Source organism: Cnephaeus nilssonii, assembly GCF_951640355.1.
Source record: "Cnephaeus nilssonii genome assembly, chromosome: 1".
In the NCBI taxonomy this organism is placed as follows: Eukaryota; Metazoa; Chordata; class Mammalia; order Chiroptera; family Vespertilionidae; genus Cnephaeus; species Cnephaeus nilssonii.
In genome coordinates this window covers 44329637-44355560 of record NC_137072.1, presented here as the reverse complement: position 1 = coordinate 44355560, position 25924 = coordinate 44329637, and the positions used below count along the sequence as shown (strand labels likewise).

General features: G+C 42.6%; 2 protein-coding genes across 7 annotated transcripts in view; one reads left to right on the top strand and one right to left on the bottom strand.

Moving 5' to 3' along the window:
- Window positions 1-2782, bottom strand: part of PAPSS1 (3'-phosphoadenosine 5'-phosphosulfate synthase 1) — a 180337-nt gene extending 177555 nt beyond the window's left edge. The window contains exon 1 of the mRNA XM_079773290.1: window positions 2608-2782. The gene's annotated coding sequence lies outside the window, so the exon portion shown is untranslated. The remainder of the gene's footprint in view (window positions 1-2607) is intronic.
- A 115-nt stretch (window positions 2783-2897) lies between these two features.
- The window catches only part of SGMS2 (sphingomyelin synthase 2), an 82883-nt gene continuing 59856 nt past the window's right edge, over window positions 2898-25924 (top strand). For 4 of the 6 annotated variants that reach the window (XM_079773330.1, XM_079773320.1, XM_079773326.1 and 1 more), the window contains exon 1: window positions 3130-3375. The gene's annotated coding sequence lies outside the window, so the exon portion shown is untranslated. Of the gene's footprint in view, window positions 2990-3129; window positions 3376-25924 lie in introns of those variants that run through there. The other 2 variants (XM_079773324.1, XM_079773321.1) reach the window with 2 other exon arrangements.

Sequence of the window (25924 nt, the reverse complement as noted above, 5' to 3'; positions counted from 1 at the left end):
TTAGAAAGTGGCTGGCGGGTAGAAACTGGGCAAAATGGCCAGACATGCCCTAGAGCCAACCTTCCATAGTCCCTCCCTGGCTTCTGCGGAGTGAGTGGGGTCCCTCCCGCAGGTGGGGTCCCTTGGCCTGGCCTGTGGGGATCAGGCCGAAACCGGCTCTCTGACATCCCCCAAGGGGTCCTGGAGTGAGAGAGGGCACTCTGCAAAGTTGCTGTTGTACAGAGTGTGGAACGCAAATGCAAGTGTGCGTTAAACCAGATTCGGGGTGACAGTGCCCCAGGAACAACATAACCCAAGGCCAAAGGTAGGATCACGCAGCCCCGTGAGGAATTAGGCTCCCTCCTCTGTGGTTTCGGGGTGTGTCACCGGAGGACCACTGCTGCCAATTCATTGCAGCTCGGCAGCTCCTGCATTGAGCATCTGCTCCCTGGTGGTCAGTGTGCATCAGCGACCGGTCAGACGGTCGGACACTTGGCATATTAGCCTTTTACATATATAGATATTTATTGGAGGATATTTAAGTGGTATAATAAAATGACCTAATTATTTATTTTACAACTAGAGGCCTGGTGCACGAAATTCATGCAGGGGGTGGGGGTGGGGATGTCACTCAGCCCAGCCTGCACCCTCTCCAATCTGGAATCCCTTAAGGGATGTCCGACTGCCCGTTTAGGCCCGATCCCACCGGGACTCAGAATCCAGGACTACTGGCTCCCAACCATTCACCTGCCTGCCTGCCTGATTGTTCCTAACCCAGTGGTCGGCAAACCGCAGCTCACGAGTCACATGCGGCTCTTTGGCCCCTTGAGTGTGGCTCTTCCACAAAATACCACGTACCCTAATTAAGTTAATAACAATGTACCTACCTATATAGTTTTAAAAATTTGGCTCTCAAAAGAAATTTCAATTATTGTACTGTTAACATTTGGCTCTGTTGACTAATGAGTTTGCCGACCACTGCCCTAATCACTTCTGCCTGCCAGCCTGATCACCCCTAACCACTCCCCTGCCAGCCTGATCGACGCCTAACTGCTCCCCTAGTGGCCCAGTTGCCCCTAACTGCCCTTCCCTGCTGGCCTGGTCACCCCTAACTGCCCTCCCCTGCTGGCCTGATCACCCCCAAATGCCCTCCCTTGTAGGCCTGGTCCCTCCCAACTGCCCTCCCCTGCCGGCCATCTTGTGGCAGCCATCTTGTGTCTACATGGGGGCAGCCATTTTTGACCTCATGGGGATGGCCATCTTGTGTGTTGAGTGATGGTCAATTTGCATATTACCTCTTTGTTATATAGGATATGTAAACTGAGGCCCAAAAGTAACCACAAAATCAAAACTACCCACAAAGACTTCCAAACAAACAGACCTTCCTATGAGAGAGCTGCAGGATTTGCAGAATGCAATAATGCAGACAGGACGGCAGGTTTTGCTTTGATCTTTTTTTACTCCATCCATGTACTTAGGCCCAAAGCCCACAACATTATTTTTAAAGATCTGTAGAAAATCTTATTCAGACACAATGTCCAAATTTTGGGCCATAAAGTAGGAAGTATGTGGGATGTTCACCCACAATTTTCTGTGTCTGCACATTCGAATCTAGTTCCTGGGTGGTATAGACAGGACACCCAAGCTTCTGCTTAGATCTATGATTGTCTGTAAAAATTGTTGATTCAAATTTCCATTTACTTTGCATCCTAGCAAACCAATCCATTTGCTCTTGCCTTCTGGGCAAAATGCCTGGGCTTTGTAAGATTAAAAATGAACTCCTATTGAAAAGAAAAAATAGACCCAAGGAAAATAAATATCAATTGTTGGTGTTGTTTACTGAGTGCATTTTCCACAACAATGATATGGAACCTTTGGTTAATTTCAGGAGCATTTTCATTTGGGGGAGACTGCTCTAGTAACATCTCACAGTTGTCTGTTTCAGGACTGCCCTGTGTGTTTTTATCCTGCTACCATTGTGTTTAATTGCCATATAGACAAATGATTGTTTACCCACATTACTTCTTCACGAGGCATCCAGAGATGCCTTGGGATTGTTTTTGTTGATGATATGGAATCACCCATAAGCCAGTGTAAATCCTAAACATAATTACCCTGTCCCCAGGTAGCAATTAACTAAAAACATTTCTGTCAATTAAATTCAACAAAGATTTGGCCAAATTCCCTCTGATTCATCGCAGTTGGAATTTCTGAGGCTGCCATCCTTTACTTTGAAAACTGCCCAGCAGGTGTATGAATAGCAACACCAAGAAATGTAGAGCCCTGACCATTTTTTTTAAAGAAGGCAACACCCCTTCTAAAAACATAATTGCTGAGCGCATCAAAGAAACCACACAGGACGGCCTTGTGCCCCCAAAGCTGCGGGGGAAGTGCAGTGTTCAGTTGAGCAAAGAAAGACTCTTTCACAGTTTATTTTGGTTACGGTTCCTTATCTTTAACGAGAAGTGAATCAATTAGCAGGACAAATGACACGGTGGTTAGTCACTGAAGGGAAAGTATTATTAGCTTCATTAACCCGGAGCACCCTTCCAGCTCGCACCTCGAGTTGCCACGGTGCGGACTGATGACTAATCCTGCCAGGCAACACTGCGAGGTTTGGACACTCACCTCTGAGACTTAGGCCAAGCGCTGGTGCCCGCAAGCCCACTCGCTTCCACGTCCGGAAGCAGTTCCTGAATTAGGCGAGGTGCGGGGGTGGGGGATCCCTTCCCAGCCGCACCCTTGAAAGTTACTGGGAGTGACACCTAAACAAACAACTTTCCCAGACTGAGCTCAGTCGCCGGTCAAGGAGGTCCGCTCGGGCGCTCAGCCTCTCCGCGCGGAGCCAATCGGCTCTCCCAGCCAAGCCCCTCCTCCCTGCACCTTTAAAGGCTGGGAAAGGGGAGGGTCGGCCCGGGTTCTCCTCTTAAGAAGTCGCACCGGTTTGTCGAGCTCCGCTCAGCGCCTCTAGCCACAGCTGCGGGAGCCGGCACCGCCGCCCGCGGCCGCGGTGAGTCACTGTTTGGACAGGAGGGGGCGGGCGCGCGGTGGGAGAATGAATGATGTCAGGAGCGCGCACGGCGGCGGGCGGGGAGAGCGGGCCGCGGCCGCGGTAAACAGCCGGCGCCGCGCCGGGCCCAGTGGGGCGGGGATTCCCCGCCCAACGCGCACGGAGCCGCCCGAGCCCCGCCGGTGCTGCAGCGCTGCCGGGAGCGGCCTGGGGGCGGCGGCCGTGGGAGGGGACCCGGAGGACAGCTTCCCTCGCGGGACCGCGGCGCGAGAGGGCGAGACGCGGAGCAAACTTTCTAGCGGCTTCGGCTTGGGGGTGGCTGCGGCGGCGGGCTCGGTCCGCTAGCAGACCCTCCGCGGGGCGCTGGAGCCTTTGGCGGGGTGCAGGTGAGGAGCGCCCGGAGGGGCTGGGGAGGAGGATGGGGTGCGGAGCCGCGCGCCCGGCGCAGCGCGAGGAGCGGGGAGGCGGACTAACCGGAGACGTGGTTCCAATTCGGCCCCCACGCGCGCCACCCCAGGGCATCCTTGCTGGATTTTGCCAGCTAGAGGATGGATGTGTGGCTTGTTTCTTTGCTTGGAGCATCCAACTCATTCATTTGCAACCATTTCGGGTAACTCGGTCCTGGCGTTGAAAGGACACTTAAACCATAGGTTGTCCGGAGAGACACTCCGGAGGTCAAGGCTGAATTCAGATGGTGAAGGAGGGACTGACTCTTTTTCTTTTTGAGAGGCACTTGCTGATGATATGTGGACAGTAATGACCCTGCTCTGGGCAGCCCACGCTGAAACCTTTCAACGTTTGGCCGTCCCCTTAAGGAAAGATTTGGTTTCTCAGCGCAAATAGGTGGAAGGGAACTGTCCCTCTTTCTGAGATGTGGATAATTGTTAATAACCCGCGGCTACGTCTTGAAATAACTGGTGTCAAGTCCTGTAATCTTTTATTGGTCAGTCTTTGTCATTCTTCTATTTTATGGTGCCTGCTCTGACATGACCTTAAAATCATTTTGACATGCATTTTAAATTGGCCTAGAGATCTGTTTAGTGTCTCTAGGTTAGGTGTGCATTTTGAATTTAAACTTAACTTTTCAAATCCTTGGTTCACCCCTCCTCCCATCTGTTAATCGTGGGTTCTCAGTTAAGCACTCTGATCTAGTCAAATGGGACTATAAGGACTTCCGAGGACTTGAGGACTATAGTGCAAAGGAGCTATAATGTCTGGCACAAAAGAGACCTCAACAAATTACTGTTTATGTATAAATAAGAGGATGTTCCAGCGGGCTCAGTTAATAACCAATTAACTTCCACAAAATTTTCTACGTATAAAGCTGGTAGACTGAGGTTCTGTATGTGCAATCCTTTGGCAGGTTTCTAGGATGTCTGCATTCTGAGTGTGTATACCAGGACGGTCAACATTTCGGTGTAAATACCTGAAAGGTGTTTCGGTCCCACCTCGTGTTAAGGGAACTGCCATTTAGTGTTTAAACAAAGTCCGAGCGGTGGCTGGAAGTGAAAGCCTGGAATTTGGAGGAAGGCTGCATGTGTGGAAAACTCTCAAACTTTATCCTTCACCTTTAAAAAAAATATATAAGCTGCGCAAAATTTCCTTTCTATAGCCCTTCCCTTGGTTCGATGATAGCCTTGCTTCCCAATAGTCTGCTGGTTGAAGTATTTTTTCTTCATGAGTTAATATTTAATTTGGTTTCTTTCGTTTCGTTTTTAAGTAAAGCTGGTTGACGTAGGAACCTGGAGGTCTCCTGTCCTTAGTTTCTCTTCTTGCAGAATCTCATAAAAGCCCTGAGAAATATTTGGAAGAAGCTTCAGCACTTGCTCAGGTTATTGAAAACATTTGTTCTTCCGATATCTACAACGTTTAGGGTCAAAGGTCACAGGTGGCCTTGTAGAGAGATCTTGAGCAGTGGCATCCAGAAACCTGAGGTTAACTAGGTGGTAACTTACTTGCTGAATTACTTTGAATGCGTTACTCAAACTCTCTGGGATTCTTGTGGGACTTTAAAAAAAAATTGTACAGGGAAAAATGGAAATAATCTTATATCCATTAAAATAGACAATGGAATACAAGTAAGAACTTTTTCTTTTTAAAGAAGTGATACTTTGAAGTGAGATGTTTGTTTGTGTGTGTGTTTAAGGAACAACTAAGAATTCTAGACAGTTTCAAACTAAAGATAGTCTACCTATCCTTTTTTAAAATATATTTTTATTTATTTTTAGAGAGGAAGAAGGGAGAGGGAGAAAGAGAAACATCAATGATGAGAAAGAATCATTGATAAGTTGTCTTCTGTACTCCCCCCATTGGGGATCGAACCCGCAAGGAGGGCATGTGCCCTGACCAGGAATCAGACTGGTTCATAGGTTGACACTCAATCACTGAGCCACGCTGGCTGGTCAAGTCTACCTATCTTATCCAATTCTCATAGGGGGGAATCGAAGCCTCTATGCCGAACTACTGCTATCAGACATTTATTCAATTCAGTTGGTGAACATTCAGTGAGCAACTACCATTCCAGTCACTATGCTAGGTACTATTGATGCTAAGCGCACTTACTGTCCTTGGAGGTTACAGTCTGCTAGAGAGAACCCTTAGGCTTTGATTATGGAAAGGAAAAGAAAGTGTCAAGGAGGAGGAGAGGGGTGGAGTTGGGAGGAAACTAGAAGTGATTACCTTATCTTGGGCTTTTTCCCACTTGATAATGAAAGTTCTAGTGGCATTCTAATAGGTCTTGAAGTGAGGCTCTTAAATTATTTAAGGAGCTGAACAATATAAGTATATCTTGCTTTACCCAGTTTATTATAAGCAAGTTTAGCCCTTCAGTTAAGTAATTTTTAACGTTCTAGGGCAAACTTGTTTAAATGAGTTCTGAAGGGTAAATTCAACTCAACCAAGATTTATTTATTGTGAGCAAAGCACTATGGTAGATTTTTTAAAGAATAACCACTGTATGTGAATATTCCAATTCATTAGTATTTCCCCATATTATAAGTAGTATGATACTTATAGAAGTTTAAAAGTACAAGTTAAACAAATTAGCCACCACCCAGAAAATCACTTACCTCTGTATTCTCAAATTCTTTTTACCCAATGAACATACAATACAAAGAGCTTACATGTATTGAGCTTACTATTAGGCAGGCAATATGCCAGTTGCTTTATACACCGGAATCTCCTGTAATCCTCACTCTAGCCCTTTGAGGTGTAGATACTATGATTATCTTCTTTTTTTAAAAAAAATATATTTTATTGATTTTTTTACAGAGAGGAAAGGAGAGGGACAGAGAGCTAGAAACATCGATGAGAGAGAAACATCGACCAGCTGCCTCCTGCACACCCCCTACCAGGGATGTGACCGCAACCAATGTACATGCCCTTGACTGGAATCAAACCTGGGACTTTTCAGTCCGCAGACCGACGCTCTATCCACTGAGCCAAACCGGTTTCGGCTGATTATCTTCTTTTTATTGAAGAGAAAACTGATTTAGAGAAATTAAGTAACTTTACTGAAGTTACACAGCCAGGAAGTTATTCTCTACAAAACTGGGTTCATTCTCTACATACTTCTTTGTAACTTACTTTTTCCCCACCCAAATATGGACATCTTTATATTACCAAAATACTCCTACAACATCATTTATAGTTTTCTATTATATATCTGCATCTTGACAGTTCATTTGTTTCCAGTTTTCACTAATTCAGTTTATAAAATTTTAGTTAATTTTTAGAGAGAGAAAGGGAGGGAGTGAGGGAAGGAGGGAGAGAGAAAGGTGGGAGATGAGAGATATATATATATATATATATATAGAGAGAGAGAGAGAGAGAGAGAAACATTGATTTGTTGTTCCACTTATTTATGCATTCATTGGTTCATTCTTGTCTGCCTTCACCAGGATCCACCTGCACCTGACGGTGCTCTAACCAAGTGAGCTACCTGGCCAGAGCAGTTTTCACTATATTCAGCAACTCTGTATTAAATATCCTTCTACCTATATCTCTGGCACATCCGTGATTATTTTAGTCATCTTGCATTTTTAAAAGTGATTTATAATGTTTAATTTAGCTGTCCTTTTAAAAACCATATTCAGAAAGCTTTCTCCTTTTTAAAATTTAAGAGTTTCAATTTCTGTGTCTCTTTAGTGTTTCTAGTAAGATTTCAGCAATAGGATCAACATTCTCTGTGCACAATAGGTCAATAGCTCATTACACAAGGGATTTATCTGATGAAAACGGAACACACAGGCTTTCTTAAAGAACTGTTTGTGTTTGTATTATTGTTATTAGCCCTATAGAGCAGTGTTAATCGTGCCAAGCAGCTCTCTAAAATAAAAACCACTTCTTCAGTTTGCTTCCTTAGGTACCCAGTAAGATAGACAAGTTAAAATTTTCAGATATTGCATTTAGCAGATTTATCACTAGGTTTAAAATAAAGTCCATAAATTTTAAATAGGTCACCTTTTTTCTTTAAAACGAAAAAACTTTACACATTTGTGGTTTGATCTCTTGAAAAGTATACTATTAGTAAGACATTTTGGGTTGATTTAATGAAATCATTAGCTAATTTTCATTGTAGGTAGAAAGCATGTCTTCATTTAAATATTCTCAAGTTTGCCCTAGCTGGTTTGGCTCTGTGGCTAGAGCGTCCTGGGTTCAATTCCGGTCATGGGCACATACTTTGGTTGCAGGCTCCTCCTCGGCCAATCAATGTGTTTCTCTCACATTGATGTTTCTCTCTGTCTTCCCTCTCTCTTCCACTCTCTCAAAAATCAATGGGAAAATGTCCTCAGGTGAGAATTAAAAAGTAATAATAAAATAAATATTCTCAAGTTTTACTATAATATCATACCCTCTTTGCTACTCTGAGTCAAAAATTTTAATTTTGCTTTGGGTTTATTTTTCCATTTCCAGTGCTAGTTACTTTATCCTGATGGTTTTGATAAAGGACGCTGGAATATGAGTGGTGTCCAATTCAGCCTCTTCATACAGAAACCATAATCAGTTCAATTTATTAATTTCTAGTAATGACTTGTGATTGGAAATAGAATTTAGAGAAACAGTTAATAGAATTAATGCGTAAATAGGATGATCCCTTATCTGCTGAGTGGTTTTTCCTTACTGCCAAACACTAATTTGATTACTTGCTTACAATTCAAAATTCAACCTTACAATTCGGTGTCTTAGTTTGAGAGTTGCTTAAAACTTTCAAACCAAACTTGTGCACATTCTTAGATTTTTTGAAAAAGAAGAAGAAGCATTAACTGGATTGAGGCCCTTGTATGTGGATCTTTTAAAAAATATATATATTTTTATTGATTTCAGAGAGGAAGGGAGAGGGAGAGAGAGAGAGAGGCATCAATGATGAGAGAGAATCATTGATGGGCTGCCTCCTGCACACCCCCCTTTTTGGGATTGAGCCCACAACTTGGCATGTGCCCTGACTGGAATCGAACCATGACCTCCTGGTTCATAAGTCGGTTAATGCTCAACCACTGAGCCACGCCAGCCGGGTATATGTGCATCTTTTCTTTCAATATACCCCTTTGTACTGTTTAAAAAATTTAAATAAAATCACATAGTAAAATTGTTAAATGGGAGGGGAATGAAAGGTAACAGATTCAAGGCCCAGGAGGCAGAAAAGACAGCCAACTACTGAAAGTCAAGTCGGGTGACACTACGGAAGGGCCCTCCAGGTACGTCCCACTTCTCGGCCTGGTAGGCCTGGCTGAGGGTGTGTAGTGATACGTTCCAGCTGTGGAAAGGGAGATGCCGAGATGTCAGGGCCAGCCTCAGGCACAACTGAACAGGAGCTGAAATACCCACCTTAGCATCCGCATCTCTAAGTTTACCCAGCACACTTGCCCACACCAAGGAAGGGCCCCACGATTATCTGAACACAGGCAAATTACTGTCCAGTTGGAACTGTGGAACCGGAGGTGTCACATTGATGGAAAACTGGGGAATAAGCATCCATCCCTGCACTTCAATCACCTCTTTGAAGTAAGATGATTAGAAATGCAAAATACACGACAAGAAATAAACTTTCAAAAAGACTTTTTTTTCTACAAATTGGGAGGGACTGAAGGGAGGCGTGGCCCAGAGGTGGGAAAAGAACTGCAGAAGGAAGGTTGGGAAGATGCCAAGTGCAGATTCCTCGAGGGGGGCGTGTCCTCCCCAGGCCTGGGAACTGGCTCCTCCTGTTGGGACAGAGCCATGTTGTGTGATGCCCGAGGGCCTGGCAGGGTGGCAGGGCTGTCTCTGGGCTGCTCTGCCAATGACAATCCTGGGAAGCCACGTCTTCACACGCACCCCACCTACATGGGTTAAGGATACTTCTCCTTATCTGGGAACTATTTTCGTTAGGTAGTCTGGTCTATACCTAGATAAACTGTGAAGGAATGAGCTTTTTTATTTAGGGGTAGGGAAGAGGATCAAAGAGTAAGTGGTTTTGGGTCATGGACTGCTTAGCTCATTGGGGTGCCGTGGAGGGGATACTTTTAGATAGCACCCCATCTCCAAAGGGTTGTGGAGACCTTTCAGAAAAAGACTGGCAGCAGTAGTTGGGAGTGAAGGTAAGCCTTTGAAACAGGGGCCAAATAGAGAGGCCAGACCCTCAGGTTGGTTCTCCAGGCTTCCTCAAACACAGGGCCGGAGGCAGCGAAGTGAAATGGTGACGGTTAAATAATGGTAGGGCCTCTGAGATAGGAGCTAGTGGAGATCCCAGGAAATGCTGTCTTTATCTTCAGACATGCAAAGTAGGAATTGTGTTCTCTCCCCTGTGGAGGCAGCAACAGTGTAGAAAGGTTAGTGTACTCTAGGCTGCAGAGCTGGTAGGAGGTGGAGCAGGGATTTGAAGCCAGAGCCAGCGGATTCTAACGCCCAAGATCCTTCATAGCTTTCCCGTAAGGTCTCCACTGGTTTCCGAGGTATGGCAGGTTCGTTGGGATATATTTTTGACACGGGACTGTATGTCTCCACCCCATTTCCTGGAATGCTTCTCCGGTCTGTGCTGCCTAAAGGTCATTAAGTAATGCCACAAAGATGAATGCCTGCCGGCTTCCTTAGGCCAGCACGGACTTGAGTCCTAACTCCTCCACTGCTTACCACTAGGTGACCTGGGGCAACTTGCCCAGATGAATCTCCATTTCCAGGCTGTAAAATGGAAATAAAATAGTATTTACTTCATAAGATGAATGTATGGATGATATGACTTTCTGTGGCTAAAACATTGAGAATAATGGCTGATTCGTATTAATACGGAGTGCTTAGCTATTGTTATTTTTAGCACACTAAGCTGTACCTCTAACTTTGAAAACAAAGGGCTCAATCTTATTACCTAAAAAAATCAAATTATAACAGTATTTCTCACTAAGGTGGCTTACATATTTTAGGATTAGAATATCTATTTGTCACATCTTGCCTTGTACTGGTAGGGTCCGGATCCTACTCCACGTTCCCCTCCTCCTTTCCTTCCGGGTTAAAATGAAAATATTGAAGTTGATTGTACACTGCCGTTGAATTCAAGAACTTTTATGAGAAGTTTATGAGATCACTGTGAATGCTGGAAAGCTTTCAGAGCTGCACTCACAGTATGCCGGGCCTCTCAGCGGATGCTTGTTAGTGTAGCTCAAGTGCTGCTATCCTTGCAGAGCTCAGCCTTCTGAGGAGGATTGTGCCATGAACACCACTGTCCCAGAAAATGCCAGCGCAGTTAAGAATCACAGACCCTACTGTCCTCCCCGGTGCTCTGCGTCTTTCTTTAGGAGGCCCTGAGACAGTGTATGTAACACAGCTGCAGCTGCTTCTGTTTTCTGAGATTTGCATTTGTTCAGCGAGTTGCTTAATCATCCATTTATTGCTACCCCAGTAGTTGCTACTGAACTTTAATAGCAACAAAGGGCATTGTTTATGTTAAATTATATATATGTGTGTGTATATATATCTATCTGTGTGTATATGTATATGTGTGTGTATACACACACACACACACACATATATATATATATATATACATATATATATAAAATATCATATCCTCTATGATAGATTAGTTAGTGCTGAGAAATACATTCCCTTGGAATATAGCATGATTGGCAAGTTATGAGCAGCAAACAGGAACATTTAAAATTTTACTTAACAAATACTTACAGAGCTTACTATGTGTGAGGATTGGTTTTGAGCATTTAGAACTTTTCTTTACTCCTCCTAAATCACTGTGGAGCAGATACTATACCCATTTTAGGGTCCCGATTTGAAACAGAGGTTAAATCACTTGCCTATGGTCACACAGAAGACTTAGGTTCCAAAGCAGACTGTCTGGCTTGCAGAGTCTAACCACTACAATATTGACCGTGGAATCTAGTATGTATCTCACAGGTTGGGCCCTTTAAATTTGTAGCTTTATCAAAGGAAAAATCACACCTGTTCAAACTCCTTATGATTGTCAAACTCCTTATGATTTACTGTGTGGAGGATTACAACTAGGTCATACATTTCGCTCTTGTTATTGAAAGATATCAACGCTATATTTTCAATATGGTATTAGCAAACATCTCTGTCTAAAAGCTTCTGAGTGCGCTATCAGGCCTGGTGGTGGTCTGGGAAAGGAGCGGTGTATTCTCCCATTCCACTGTTCAGCACACTCAGCTCAGCAAGAAGAGCTGCAAATTACGCCTACTATTCTAGCAGTATTTAATTTTTTTTTAGCTTTAGGGCTTTCACCTATTATAAATTAAAGTAGTTAAATATCCTTATTTGAGGAGATAGCTTGTACCTGTGAAGTTTATATGATGGTTTTCTCATTACGATGGAAGACAGAAGACAGTGGTAGGCAGAATAATGGTCCCCAGAGATGGTCACATCTTAGTCTCCAGCACACGGCAAGGGGGAAGTAAAGTGGCAGATGGAATTAGGTTGCTAACCAGATGATGCTAAGATTGGAGACTCATGGGTTTTCTGGGGGGACCCAATGAAATCACAAGCGTCCTTGGAAGTGGAAAAGGAAAGCAGAAGAGTCAGAACCAGAGAGTTGGCATCACTAGAAAAACTCCCAACAGCCATTGCCGGCTTAGAAGATGGAAGGGGGCCATGAGCCAAGGCTTACAGTCTCTAGAAGCTGGAAAAGGCGAGAAAATGTTCTCCCCTGGATTCCAGAAAGAATGCAGCCCTGTGTTAGCTCAGTGAGGCCTGTTTTGTACTTCTGACCTCCAGAACTGTAAAAAGATAAATTTGTTTTGTCTTAAGCCACTAAATTTGTAGTAAGTTATTACAGGAGTAACAGGAAACGAATACAGAGAGTTACTAGGACCGTCTATGTTTTGATTTGTTCCTTATGCCAGCCCTGGGAAAGGGCTGCCTAATCTCATGATGTAGTTTCTAGTCTCTTACCTCTTCTCAAGACATGGCTTTGTGGTGTAATGCCCTTCATGACTGACTCATTTGCTTGCATTTTATCCTCATCAAGCCATTATTGGTTAATAACTTATTTTTCCCTGTCAATATTCCATAGCAGAATGAAGGTGTCTTGGCTAGGTACATGATCAAGCAAGTAACTTCCTTCACCAGTAATCTCCCAGCAATCTTTTTAAAAATTTTTTTTCTTTATTGATTAAGGTATTGCATATGTGTCCTTATCCCACCATTGCCCTCCACCCCCCACTCATGCCCTCACCCCCCTGGTGTCTGTGGCCATTGGTTAGGCTTATATGCATGCATACAAGTCCTTTGGTTGATCTTTCCCCCTCCCCCCCACCCTCCCCTACCTTCCCTCTGAGGTTTGACGGTCTGATCGATGCTTCTCTGTCTCTGGATCTGTTTTTGTTCATCACTTTATGTTGTTCTTTATATTCCACCAGTGAGTGAGGTCATGTGATATTTATCTTTCTGTGACTGGCTTATTTCGCTTAGCATAATGCTCTCCAGTTCCATCCATGCTGTTGCAAATGGTAAGAACTCCTTCTTTTGCCAGCCATCTTGATAAATTAATAGATTCATGTTTTCTGTTGCATCCTTGTTAGTACAAAGCAGATATCCAGAGCTTATCTCTCCTGGGTGAACTGATAACATAGTTTCTGAGCTTACAAAGGCCCTGGAGCAGCTGCTGACCTGCCCCCAGGAGGTAACCATCCTCTAAGAACCCACAGCAGTGGATTTCATACCAAAAAAATTTCCTTAGCCACTGGGCAAGCCGCCGTTCTCACAAACTTCTCAAGATAGTTGCCTTGGATTTCACAAACGGATTGACGTTTTCAAATACCTGCACGGCACAGAGGGCTAAAACAGGGTCCAAGCCATCCTTAAGTCTTTCTGAAATTGATTAATGCATTCAACACAGTTTTTTGAGCACTTGCTTTATGCTAGACATTATTTTTGGTTCTAGGGATTCAGTCAAGGTTTCTACCTTAATGGAGATTGTTTGAGTTTATGTGTTGAGAGAGAAAAGGGTGTTGAAAAGGGAGGTTGAGCAGATGATAAGTGAGTAAAGCCAATAAACACAAGATAAGTGCAGATTTGGACTTCTTTAAAGGAAAGGGTGATACATCACGAAGTAGAGAGTGGGAAGCCTGTAATACGCCGACAGGAAAGGTTTGTTGGAAGAGGTCAGACTTGCACTAAGGGGCGAAGGATAAGTAGACCCAGCAGAGGGAAGAGCATGTGCATCTGCCTGGGGAGGGACAGTGCTTGGTCCCCCAGGGAGAGGGAGGGAGGCCAGTCTGGCTGCAGGGTCTGGGCAGGAGAGGGCTGAGAGAGGAGGTGGCGAGGCAGGCAGGACCAGGTTGGGAAGGGCTTGCAGCTTTGTAAGGAGGGTGAGTCTCATTCCAAATGCAGTGAGATGGCATTGTGAAGTGATCCCATGAGGAGAGGGACATGATCTGAGTTACATTTGTAACATCTAGTTTAGCTGCTGCTGGCGGGTGTAGAAAGGGATACGAGGAGAAGCAAGGAGAACAATTACGAAGCTCTTGGCAGCATTCTACACGAGAAGTGGTGTGGCCTGGTGCAGAGGGGTGGTATTGGAGGTGGAGAGCAGTGGATGGATTTGAGAGGTTTGGAGATAGAATCAAGAAGACTTACGGAGATAGGTTTGGATGGGTGACATGAGAGAATAGGAGAAATCAAGCAGAACTCCTTGTGTTTTGGTGGGTGACGGGGTTGTTAGGGAATAGAGTTCTGTTTTGGCCAGTGGTTAGTTGAGTTGCCTATTAGTCATCTTAATGGGGGTGGATGTCCAATGGCCATCGGTGATTGAGAGACCTACATTCAGGGACAAGATCAGGGCCCGAGTTGTGCCAGCATAGAAGTGGTATATAAGGTTATAAGGTTATGGGAAATCTAGAATCACCTAGGGAGATTTTGTAGGCAGAGCGGAGAGATAGAGATCAGGCCCGGAGGAATAACAGAGTTATAGATCAAGTCGGAGACCATGGAGTAACCAGTGAGTAGGAGGAAGACCAAAGAGCGGTGTTACAGATGCCAACATTATCACGTGTTTAAAGCAAGGTGGAGTAATCATTTCTGTTGTAAGATCTCGAGGAGTTGAGTAAGATGAGAACACAGTGTCCGTTGGGTTTTGCAATGTGGAGAATTTCTTTAAATGGTGATCTTGTCAGGCCATACTAATACTTAGAGGAGTGATTTCAAGCACAAGACCAAGTGGTATATAAGGTTATATATATGTGTGTGTGTGTGTGTGTGTGTATATATATATATATATATGTGTGTGTGTATATATGTGTGTGTGTGTGTGTGTGTGTGTGTGTGTGTGTGTGTATATATATATATATATATATATATATATATATATATATATTTGTTTTTTTGGTATTTCCTAGCATGATGCAGACATGTTTCTGAATTAATTAGCTGAGTACTCTCAAATACTACTGTTTGGCTTGTATCAGTTACACCTGTGTTGTATCAGGCAGAAGCCAATGAAGAGCCGGTTTTCCTGATTCCCGTCTGCTGCCCTCTGCCTTCTGTAGCCTGGGCCAAGGCTCTCACCAGCTGTCAGTGCTTGATTTGGAAGGTCCGCTTAGCTCTGTTCCTCTCAGACCCCGTACCTTCTTGGAAGTCACATGTGAAAACTTGAGAAAATCACTTTTGTGTTTCAGAAACCCCATCTCTTCCCGCCCCTGCGTTCTTTTGGTGAAGTCACTGCGGTTACTTCATACATTTCACCATTTTCAAAACTTGATTTGCTCCATTGCATACTGACATATCTAGAAGGCCTCGTAGCAACTGTCCTTAGCAACCTCCAAAGGGTTCTTTTTAGCAAGTTCTCCTCCCCGCCCCCTTGGTAGTTATTTTCCCAGCAAGGCTGTGTGGAAGTGTTTTTTGTTTTTTTTTCTTCTACACTAATATCACTTTGTTTTCCACTTCATTATCCTCCTGTTGCAACACCCCAATTATACCAGTTGCTGTGGAGCTATTAAGTGTATTGCTAATAATGGGGCTTACTAGTATTCCTTTAGGTGGAAGAATAGAAGCAAGAGGAGGATTTTAATTTTGTTTTTGTGCAAATGTTTCCTGGTAGCAAAAGTAACTAAGTGGTACTAGAGAGTGTGGTGCAGAAATGTCTATATGGGGTCAGCTGATGTTTTTAGAAAGGATTGCTTTTCTTAATTAAAGAAAATATTTACTTAAGCTTCTGGTCCTATTAGAGATTAATTTCATATTTTAATCATGTACTATCTTTTAATATCCTTTGTTTAATAGGATGTTGCCTCATAGGGACAAAATGTTTTGTAGATTTCATCTTTTAAAATTCATTTTTTAAAACCTTTTTTAAAAAAAATCTTTACTGCCCTGGCTGGTGTGGTTCAGTTGGTTGAGCATCATCCGGTGCACCTAAATTGCCGGTTTGATGCCTGGTAAGGGCACATGCTTGGGTTGCAAGCTTGATTCCCATCGATGTTTCTCTCTCTCCCTCTCCCCCTTCCTCTCTCTTTTCTCCTTCCTCTTTTTCTCTCCCTACCCCCCTCTCTCTAAAATGAATAAAAAAAAACAAGATCTAACTTACTTTTAAAAAAAGACCACATTTAATAGAGTACTGAGGGAATGAAATATTTTTTTTTATTTTAATCCACATAACTTTTATATATAGACATGTGGATATTAGCGAATTATATACATATATGTGTATATATTTGTGTATATATTTTTTCCAACTAAACATAGTTTAGAACTTGCCAGATATCTTGATGCTGTAGAAAGACACATAGTTGTTGTTGTAGGCAAGTCAGAAGAATTGTCATCTTCCCAATCTCCTCCTGTTACATTTTCACTAAGATGTGTTTCACTGTAATGATGCCTGCCTGACCTGGCTCCTCCTACGTGGCCAGAGCTATTTTTAGGGCGGCAATAAGGTACAAATGTTTGCTGTTTGACTTGAAATAACTCGCCCTATCTCTAGTTTGATTTCCCTCTGCCCAGTGTACTTCTCACCTCTCATTCACATCCGTTTTCCCCTTGCATGTGGATGGTGTACATCCTAGAGCAGTGATGGTGAACCTGTAACACGCGTGTCAGCACTGACACGCGTAGCCATATTTGATGACACGCGGCTGCTAACGCGGCCACATGCCGAGGATGAAACATTTGCTGCTCCTGAGGATGAAATATTTGCGAAATAACGTTTTTTCCTCAAAGTGACACACTACCCGAGTTATGCTCAGTTTTTTGGCGAAGTTTGACACACCAAGCTCAAAAGGTTGCCCAACACTGTCCTAGAGGGTTCCACGGCCTCTTCTCTCAGTTAGCAGCTCAGTTATTGACGCACCTGGAAGGAGGAACAGTAGCCACTGGGATTAAGAAAGGAAAGGTCTTTTAAACTCTCGGACTTCGTGAGTAAAAAATGTCATTTTGATTTCAATCTTACATGTAAAAAATATTCTTTCCCCATCCCATTCCCCTTAATATCAAGGTTGTTATGGTAAAAACTCTAAAAATCCTACTAAAATTTTTATAGTTGATCATATATTTTGGAGAAAATTCTGACAGGTTATGCTCTGGGACCCAGGGGACCTTGAAGTGGTTTTAAATGAGAGTAAGAGTTAATGAATTGCTAGGATTGGAGACCATCTCTTGGGGTTAATGTCTAGAAAAGGGTCCTGGCCCACCCTTTAGTACATGAGGAGAAGAAAAGTTGGTGAATAGGAAGAGCTTGGCAAGAACCGGCGAGCACCTGTTCTGTGCCAGGCTGGGTGTACTCTTGTACACAAACAGACGTGGTCCTCCTCTTCATGGAGCCCACCGCCCCGTGTGGGAGACAGCCAGCTAAAAAAGGAAACCAGCACAGAACCACAACTTGTGAATGTGGATCAGATCTGAGAGAGCAAAAGATGGGGAGACCTATGTTAGACTGTGGTCAGGAAAGGACCTCTCTGAGGAAGGAACATTAAACTTGAGAAGAGAAGGATGAGAAGATGTAGTTGGAATCCAAGCAAAAAATCCATGCTATTGGTGGTATATCAGGTGAGACTAGGTTAGGTAATTTGTCTGGGTAATTTAGCCAATTAGTAGCAAATACAAAGTGCACTGTGGATTCCTCTGTCAGTGTTTCTCAACATTTTGTTTCTCAACATTTTGTTTTCACTGTTATCTTTTTAGACAGGTTTTCCTATCCCCTCCCACTCTGTCCCCACCCCCCATCTACACTAATAAAAGAAATATGCAAGTTGACCGTACCTCCTCGACTCCCATCAGCCAATCAGGAGTGAGTATGCAAATTAACCAAACAAAGATGGTGGGTTAATTTGCATACACAGGCAAGGAGTGGCCGGGCAGGGAGGGACGCCTGCTATGAGGGGGAGGGCGGGGGGCGGAGGGAGCAACAGGAGCAGGCAAGTCTTTGCTTCTGGCTACCCGGGAGCGAAGACTACAGGCTCCTGGGTGGCCGGGAGGGAAGACTTGCAAGCTTCCGGGTGGCCAGGAGCGAAGCCAGGGGAAGGAAGGCCTATTCTTACACGAATCTTCGTGCAACGGGCCTCTAGTAAATTATAATCTCTTTTGGAAGATCACAAACCTTTTAGTTTTCAATCTTAGAGCACCAATTTTCACCATTGAGAATGCACACTCTACCAATTACTGTCTGTGGGACTTGTTTGGGGACAATCAGAAATAGACTTTTGTTGGCTTTAATCTAGTGTCCTTGGATCTTAAACTGGATTTTAAGTTCCTTGAGGCTGAGTCCATCCATCTCTAGTAGGGACAACAGTAGTAATAGATGATGCCACTTATATGGCACTTTTTTTTTTAATCAGCCATTAGGTTGGGAGGGGTGGAATAAAAGTAAAGCATGAAAAATCCTTAAATAGTGTAGTTAGTCTAATTTTATATTTAGAAACTAAGATTACTAGGAAGGTGGAGATTCATCAGTGTCTTTACTCCAGTTTGGTGCCATTTCCAGGACACTCCGGATAGGACCAGATTCAGGAAGGCAGTGATTGTCAGGAGGAGGAGTTCAGGGCGTATTGGACGTCCTGAAAGATGTGGCTGTGCGCAAAGTTGTAATCTTAGGAAGGTTAATTTGGCAGACTCATCCCATACATTTCTGAAGCGCGATGACAATTGTGACAAGGGATAAAAAGGAAAAATCTGACTAATAATGGTTTCTTTATTTCAGAAGCAGCACAACATTTATTTGCAAAGATAACTTTGTAGAAACCAAGAAGAAAAGTAAACTAAAGATATAGAATACTAGTAACTTTTAGGAGAAGGAAATTGGGGGGGGGGGGTGATAAAATGGTTCTTTATCACTGAGATTCTACTATCATTAAGGTGGAGATTATACACGTCTAAAGGCCATGGGTTTATTAAGGATAATTCATGTTATATATTTTAGGTTGGGAGGAATGCAGGAATATATTTGAAGGAAGCTATATTCTGGATCTTTCTCTGTATCTCTCTCTCTGTGTTAATATGTGTGTGAGAGAGAATTTAGATGAAGTTAGTTCTGGTTATTAGGCAAACAGTGATGGAAACTGGAGTAAAGAGTACTTATCTTAATGAACTGTCTTTTAATTTTCAATTGTGCATCGATGAATTTTAGAGGTAGGCCCAATCTGTCAAACAGACTTATAAATTTTACAGTGATTGCTTCCTTTTATTATTCCTTCTTCAATCATTAGTCACATATCCAGTGGTGTAATATAAACTACATTTCCCTCTTTCTTTTAATCTTTCTTTTTTGTTGTATTGTTTTCTTTCTTAACAGATCAATTGCCTTTAGTAGGCAAGCATGGAGCAGAAAAATTATGCAACAGCAGCCAGAAGGATAAAATTTATAAAAATCCTTTCTAAATGGTTTAATAGAAAAGACAAAATAAAGGTAATATATGATGTTAGTCCCTAAATTGCATTTCTGTTCTTTTTTTTTTTTAAGAGAGTCAGGGAGGAAGGGGGAGAGAGAGAGATTGCCTCCCACATTCACCCCCTCTAGACCAGGAATCGAACCCACAATCTTTTGGTGCTTGGGACAGTGTTTCAACCAACTGAGCCACACTGGCCAGGGCTCATTTCTGTTCATTTTTTTTGCCCCATTTGCACAAGCAGTTGAGCCCCTGCCCTACTCTGCCATCATCATTAAGGAAATGAGGCTAGATTTTTGTTTTGTTTTGTTTTAAATGATGTACTTGAAACATTTCTAAAATGCTATTTGTAAAACTACCTTAGGGTTGTGTATATACTTACTTTTTTATATAAGTAATTAATTGGGTATTTTTTAATTCTAAGACTCCTTTGATACCTTCTGACATAAAACTAAAAAAGAAGGAAAGATTGACAAAATGATTTATTAAAAAAACATATACTTTTATTGATTTCAGAGAGGAAGGGAGCGAGGTGGGGCGGGGAGAGAGAGAGAGAGAGAGAGAGAGAGAGAGAGAGAGAGAGAGAAACATCAATGATGGGAGAGAATCGTTGATTCGTTGATTGGCTGCCTCTTGCACGGCCCCTACTGGGGATCGAGCCCACAACCCAGGCATGTGCCCTTGACCGGAATCGAACCCGGGACTCCTCAGTCCGCAGGCTAACACTCTATCCATTGAGCCAACCAGCTAGGGTAACAAAATGCTTTTTTAAAAAATATATTTTTATTGATTTCAGAGAGAAAGGGAGAGGGAGAGGGAGAAAGAGATAGAGACATCAATGATGAGAGAGAATCACTGATCTGCTGCCTTCTGCATGCCCCTACTGGGGTCAAGCCCACAACCTGGCCATGTGCCCTGACCTGGAGTCAAACTGTGACCTCCTGGTTCATAGGTCAATGCTTAACCATTGAGCCACACTGGCCAGGTGACAAAATGCTTTTTTTGAGTCACTTGTCCTCAAAAATATTTTTATTTATTTAAATGAGATGAGATTATATTCTAAAGAGAATTTGGGTTGACTCTTTAAACATAACCAGAATTTAATAAATATAGCTTTCTGATGAGCCAGCTTTATTATTAACTATTTGTTTATAAGCCACGAGTGTTACTCGTGGTTTCTAAATATTGTGTCTGAAAATGGAAGTTGTGGAAGTGGTGTAGTGTCAGCGGTGAATTGCCATGGACACAGTTGTCAGTGAGAAGCAGAATAAGCTGAGGGTGTGACTACAAGGGGGAAACTGGAGGTGGAGCTCTGAGATCTAGTCCCTGGTCCACATCCTTCCTAAGGCTGCTTTCACAGGAAGACGCGCAAACACCCTATACCCTTTGGGTTAGGACTGAAGAGTAAAATTATTGTGCAGTGGAGTGCTACTTTGCAAAAGGCGTTCAGGGGGACCAGCCAGTTTCCCCGTGTAATTATGAACTACAGATATAATCCGCAGAAGCTCTCAGAAGGCTGTTTGAAATTGAGATGTTTTAATTTAAAAATCACAGCATAACACCTACATGGAACTTTGCAAATGGCAGAAAAAATATCTTTTGGGACCCGGCTGTTGTTTCTGTAGTCCGATTTCTGTCTTATTGGCAGATACATTTCACGTTAGCTTCATCTTCTTAGCTGATAGCGAGGCTCTTGGTTCCTTGAGGCTCAGGCTTGGGAGCCTGTCACTGAGGGCGCTCCAGGAAAGGGCGTCTTGGGCTGTGAGAATACTCTTAAGGGCTGTTGTCAAGATGTCATCTTGGAAGCAAAGCAAATCTCACGAGTAGTTGCATCAGGGCACAGTTTTGCAGACGGCACATTGTAGGTTGGTGCTAAGCCCCCACCCTGTATGTGCTTGTGCTGCATGCTGAATAAAGCCTTTAATTTCAGCAGGCATAGGATGTGCCCTGCCATCTGGTATACAAAGCATCGCCGTCATGTCCGCCGGAAGGAATATGTACGTAGAATATGGAAACCTGTGGGGGCAGTGATGGGATTACAGATCTGAACATGTCACAGCACAAATAGGAATGCTGCCTTGACCACAGATGGTGTTTTATCAACATTAAGCAGTGCTTAGCGTGTTCTCTACATTTAGAAGCCTTAAGGGCTTTTGAATTACAAGGCGAATTTAGATCATTGGTTGTGCTTGAGCACATTGTCATTTGTGTGTGTGTGTGTGTGTGTGTGTGTGTGTGTGTTTTAATCCTCACCTATAGAGGGAGGCTATTTTTATTTTTCCATTGATTTTTAGAGAGAGTTGGAGGTGGAGGTGGGGAGAGAGAGAAACATTGATGTGAGAGAGACATTGATTGGTTGCCTCCCACACACGCCGGTGAGGGTTTGGATGGAACCTGAAATCCTCTAGTGCACAGGCCAATGCTCTAACCAGTGAGCAACACTGGTCAGGGCCATTGTCATTTGTTCTTAAAGGACATAACTGAGCGCTGTTTTGCCATTAATGTTTGAGTGTTGCTTTACAGCTTACATCACAATACTTGGAGTATTTCTCATTTTTATTTTTGAAAAAAATGATTGCAGTCTTAAATATGAATGTGTTTCTAGGTAATTATGAGAAGTACTTTTTTGTACATTAATAGGCCTTAGTTTTTGGAGCAGTATTAGGTTTATAGAAAAATTGAGCAGAAAGTGCAGACAGTGATTTTATGCCATTGGCTGTCTCATTTGGCATTTCCACCAGCAGTGAATTTCCACCAGAGTTCCTATTGTTCTACAGCCTCACCGGCATTTGGTGGTGTCACTTTTCCAGACTTTGGCCATTGTAATAGGTGTACTGGTAGCTCATTGTTCTTTTAATTTGCATTTCCCTGTGACATATGTCAAGCATGTTTTCATAAGCTTATTTGCCATCTGTATATCTCTGGTGAGCTTCTCAACGTTATGTCTGATAATAGCTGTAGGTTTTTTTTGTAGATTTTTTTTTATCAAGTTGAGGCAATCCCCACCTTTTTTCTAGTTTACTAATAGTTTTTGTCATGAGTGGATGCTGAATTTCATCAAATGCTTTTTCTGCATCTTATTGATATGATCATGTGAGTTTTCTCCCTTAGCCTGTTGATGTGATAGATTACAAAAATGGATTTTCAAGTGTTTAATCAGCCTTGCATATCTGGTATAAATCTCAGTTAGTCATGGTGTATAATTCTTTCCATACATTGTTGGATTCAGTTTGTTGATATTTTGTTGAGGATTTTTGTATCTGTGTTCATGAGAGATATTGGTCTGTAGTTTTCTTGTAATTTTTTTTTCTGGTTTAATATTAGGGTAAGGCTGGCCTCGTGGAGTGAATTAGGAAGTAGTCTCCCTGTTTCTATCTTTTGAAAGAGATCGTAGAGAACTGGTATAATTTCTTCCTTAAATGTTTAGTAGAATTCACTAGTGAACCCATCTGGGCCTGGTGCTTTCTATTTTGGAAGCTTATTAATTACTAGAGGCCCGGTGCATGGATTCGTGTACTGGTGGGGTCCCTCAGCCTGGACTGCCGAGGGGTCCCGGACATCCCCCAAGGGGTCCTGGATTGTGAGAGGGCGCAGGCCCGGCCGAGGGACCCCACTGGTGTACATTCAGGGCCAGGAAGGGACTACAGGAGGGCTCCAGGGTGTGTCTGGCCCATCTCGCCCAATCCCAATTGGCCAGACCACAGCAGCAAGCTAACCTACCGGTCAGTGCATCTGCCCGCTGATGGTCTGCACATCATAGCAACTGGTCAAACGGTCAGACACTTAGCATGTTAGACTTTTATTATATAGGATTGATTCAATTTCTTTAATAGCTGTAGGCCTATTCAGATGGTTTGTTTCTTGTGTGAGTTTTGACAGATTGTGTCTTTGAAGGAATTGGTCTATTTCATCTATATTTTCAATTTTGTGGGCATAGAGATGTTCATAGTATTCCTTTGTTAGCCTTTTATCATCCATGGGATCTGTAGTGATGTCCTCTCTGTTATTTCTGATATTAGTAGTTTGTGTGTTCTTTCTTTTTTTCTTAGTTAGCTTGCCTATTGATTTTATTGATCTTTTCTAAGAGCCAGCATTTGGTTTCATTGATTTTTCTCTGTTGGTTTTCCTGTTTTCAATTTCATTGATTTGTGCTCTAATTTTGTATTATTATTTTTCTTCTACTTACTTTGCATTTAATTTGCTTTTATTTTTTTAGTTTCCTAAGGTATATACTTAGATTATTGATTTTAGATTTTCTTTTCTAATATATGCATTCACTGCTATAAATTGCCCTCAAGCACTGTTTTTCCTGCATCCATAAATTTTGATAAGTTGCATTTTCATTTTTTATTTAGTTCAAATTGTTTTTAAATTTCTCTTGAGATTTCTTCATTGATCAATGTATTAATTAGGAGTGTGTAATCTCCAGGTATTTTGGACTTTTCCAGCTATCTGATTTCTAGTTTAATTCTGCTGTGATCTCAGAGGAGACATTGCATGATTTCCATTCTTTTAAATGTATTAAGGTGTGTTTTATGGCTCTGAATGTGGTCTGTCATAGTGAAATTTCTTGTGAGCTTGAGAAGAATGTGTGTTCTGCTGTTTTTGGATGAAGTAGTTTATAGATGTCAGTTCAGTCCAGTTGATTGATTGTGTTGGTGAGTTCTCCTGTGTCCCTGCTGACTTTCTGCTCGCTGGGTCTGTTAAAGTGACTGTTTAGCCCCTGGCCGAGGAGCTCATTTGGTTAGTGTGGTCCTGAGATGTGAAGGTTATGGGGTTGGTCTCTGGTCAGGGCATACACAAGAATCAGCCAATGAATGCTTACATAAGTGGAGCAACAAATCGATGTCTATCTCTCTCCTTCTCTCCCCCCCCACCCCCCCCCCCCAAAAAAAAAGTCAATAAAATAAAAAAACGAAGTACCATGAAAAGTGAAACATGAATGTGTATATCCTCACTGGAGAGAGTGCACATTTTGCATTTCCTTTATACATTTGTGTCTGTTTGCTTAGAAGTGTGATGGGAAACTGGGATTATTTACTATCTGTAAATCTTTCTACAAGGATGAATAAGAATCCTACCTTAATTTCCCCCATAGCAAGCTTTAGACGCTTTAGGGAGTTAGGGGAGGACCTCGGGGTTCTTTTTCCATGTGCTGCTAAAGCTCACCCTTTTCTTAAAGGTGCCATATTCTGAGGTCATGGTGGTATGGTAGCTATCCAAGGCCTGCGGGTTGTACTCTGAACACAAGAGAGTAGTATGGTTATTAATAATGGCATTCATAATGCTTACTCCTTAAACTGTTCCTGAGGTACAGCCTCTGACCACGCATGGCTTAAAAGCTCAGAATGAAAGCATGTGGCTGCCTGTTTGTTCATTTGGTCGCCATCATCACCCATTTTGTGATGGTCCATTCGACCCTGAAAGATGCCTTGGGCTCCACCCGCAGGAGCTCTGGTTTGAGTCTTGCTGCTCACCTCTGACCCCTGTCCCTGAAATGTGTTCATCATTTCAAGCCTTTGGGCGCTTTGCTTCATCTTTCTTTGTTTTGCTCAAGGTTCAGTTGCACAAACTTCTAGTGTGCCCCTCATTTCACTTCCTTCTTTCTTCTTCCTCATTTCCAGTTATTCTTGGTACTTGAATGTTCCTTTATTTGGACACCAAATAGCTCTTGGGAATCCTGAAAGTTAACTTTCTTGATTCTCATTTTGTTCTCTAAACATGATCCTTCCTCCAAGGCTTAAAAGAAGACCTCAACTAAAAGTTGCTGCTTTGTGATACAGAGAGTTATGCAAATAAGCCGGTATGTGATTTGTTTGAGGTTGCTTAGAAGGAACGTTGGAAACCTGTTTGGTGAGGGTGTCTGATGTGGGTAATAACGGATAAGGGAAACCAAATAAAGTTTTTATAATTAAGTGCAGATTATTCCTTTTCTAAAACAAGTTTCTCATAATGGAAGCAAACTGCTGATAACTAGTGAGGAAGCTCGAGTAAACAGCCTCTTAGAAATCTTAAGACAACGAAAGATTAGGAGAGAAAAAATAAAAAATTGAGGAAATGGATGACAGAACCAAGAGACATGAACGGCTGGGAATCTACAAGAGACTTCTAAGCAAGAGCTGAAGCGTTAGCATAAGTTTAGCTCTAGCTCAATCACTCAGGTATAAGCTAGTCTGCTCATTCTGTTAACCTGCTCTGGTGTGTACACTACAGGGTCCTTGAAGTTTTCCAATACTTATGTATAGCCTGAGGAATTACCCTGTTTCTTACCAAATATCCCCTCTCCCTGACCGGAGGTGAACTCTCTCTCTGGAAGCCCTATTTCTAATAATCCCCACCTCCCAACTTTGTTTCTATCTTAATTCATATTTATCCATGCCTAGTTTCATTTTTATTTTCAAAGAGAGAATTTTATTTGAGCAAGAGTAATAATCATAGTAAATATGTACATTTTAATTTTATGAACTATATAATTATGCTATTTTTACCCGGAGAGGCTAACCTTTCAGCTACCTGGTTCTATATCACCACACACGGCATCGTGCTAAAAAGAAAACATTTAAGTTTTCAGGACAGAGTATTTTTATTTGCTCGCCCCACACATAGTGACCAAAATGAAAAATGA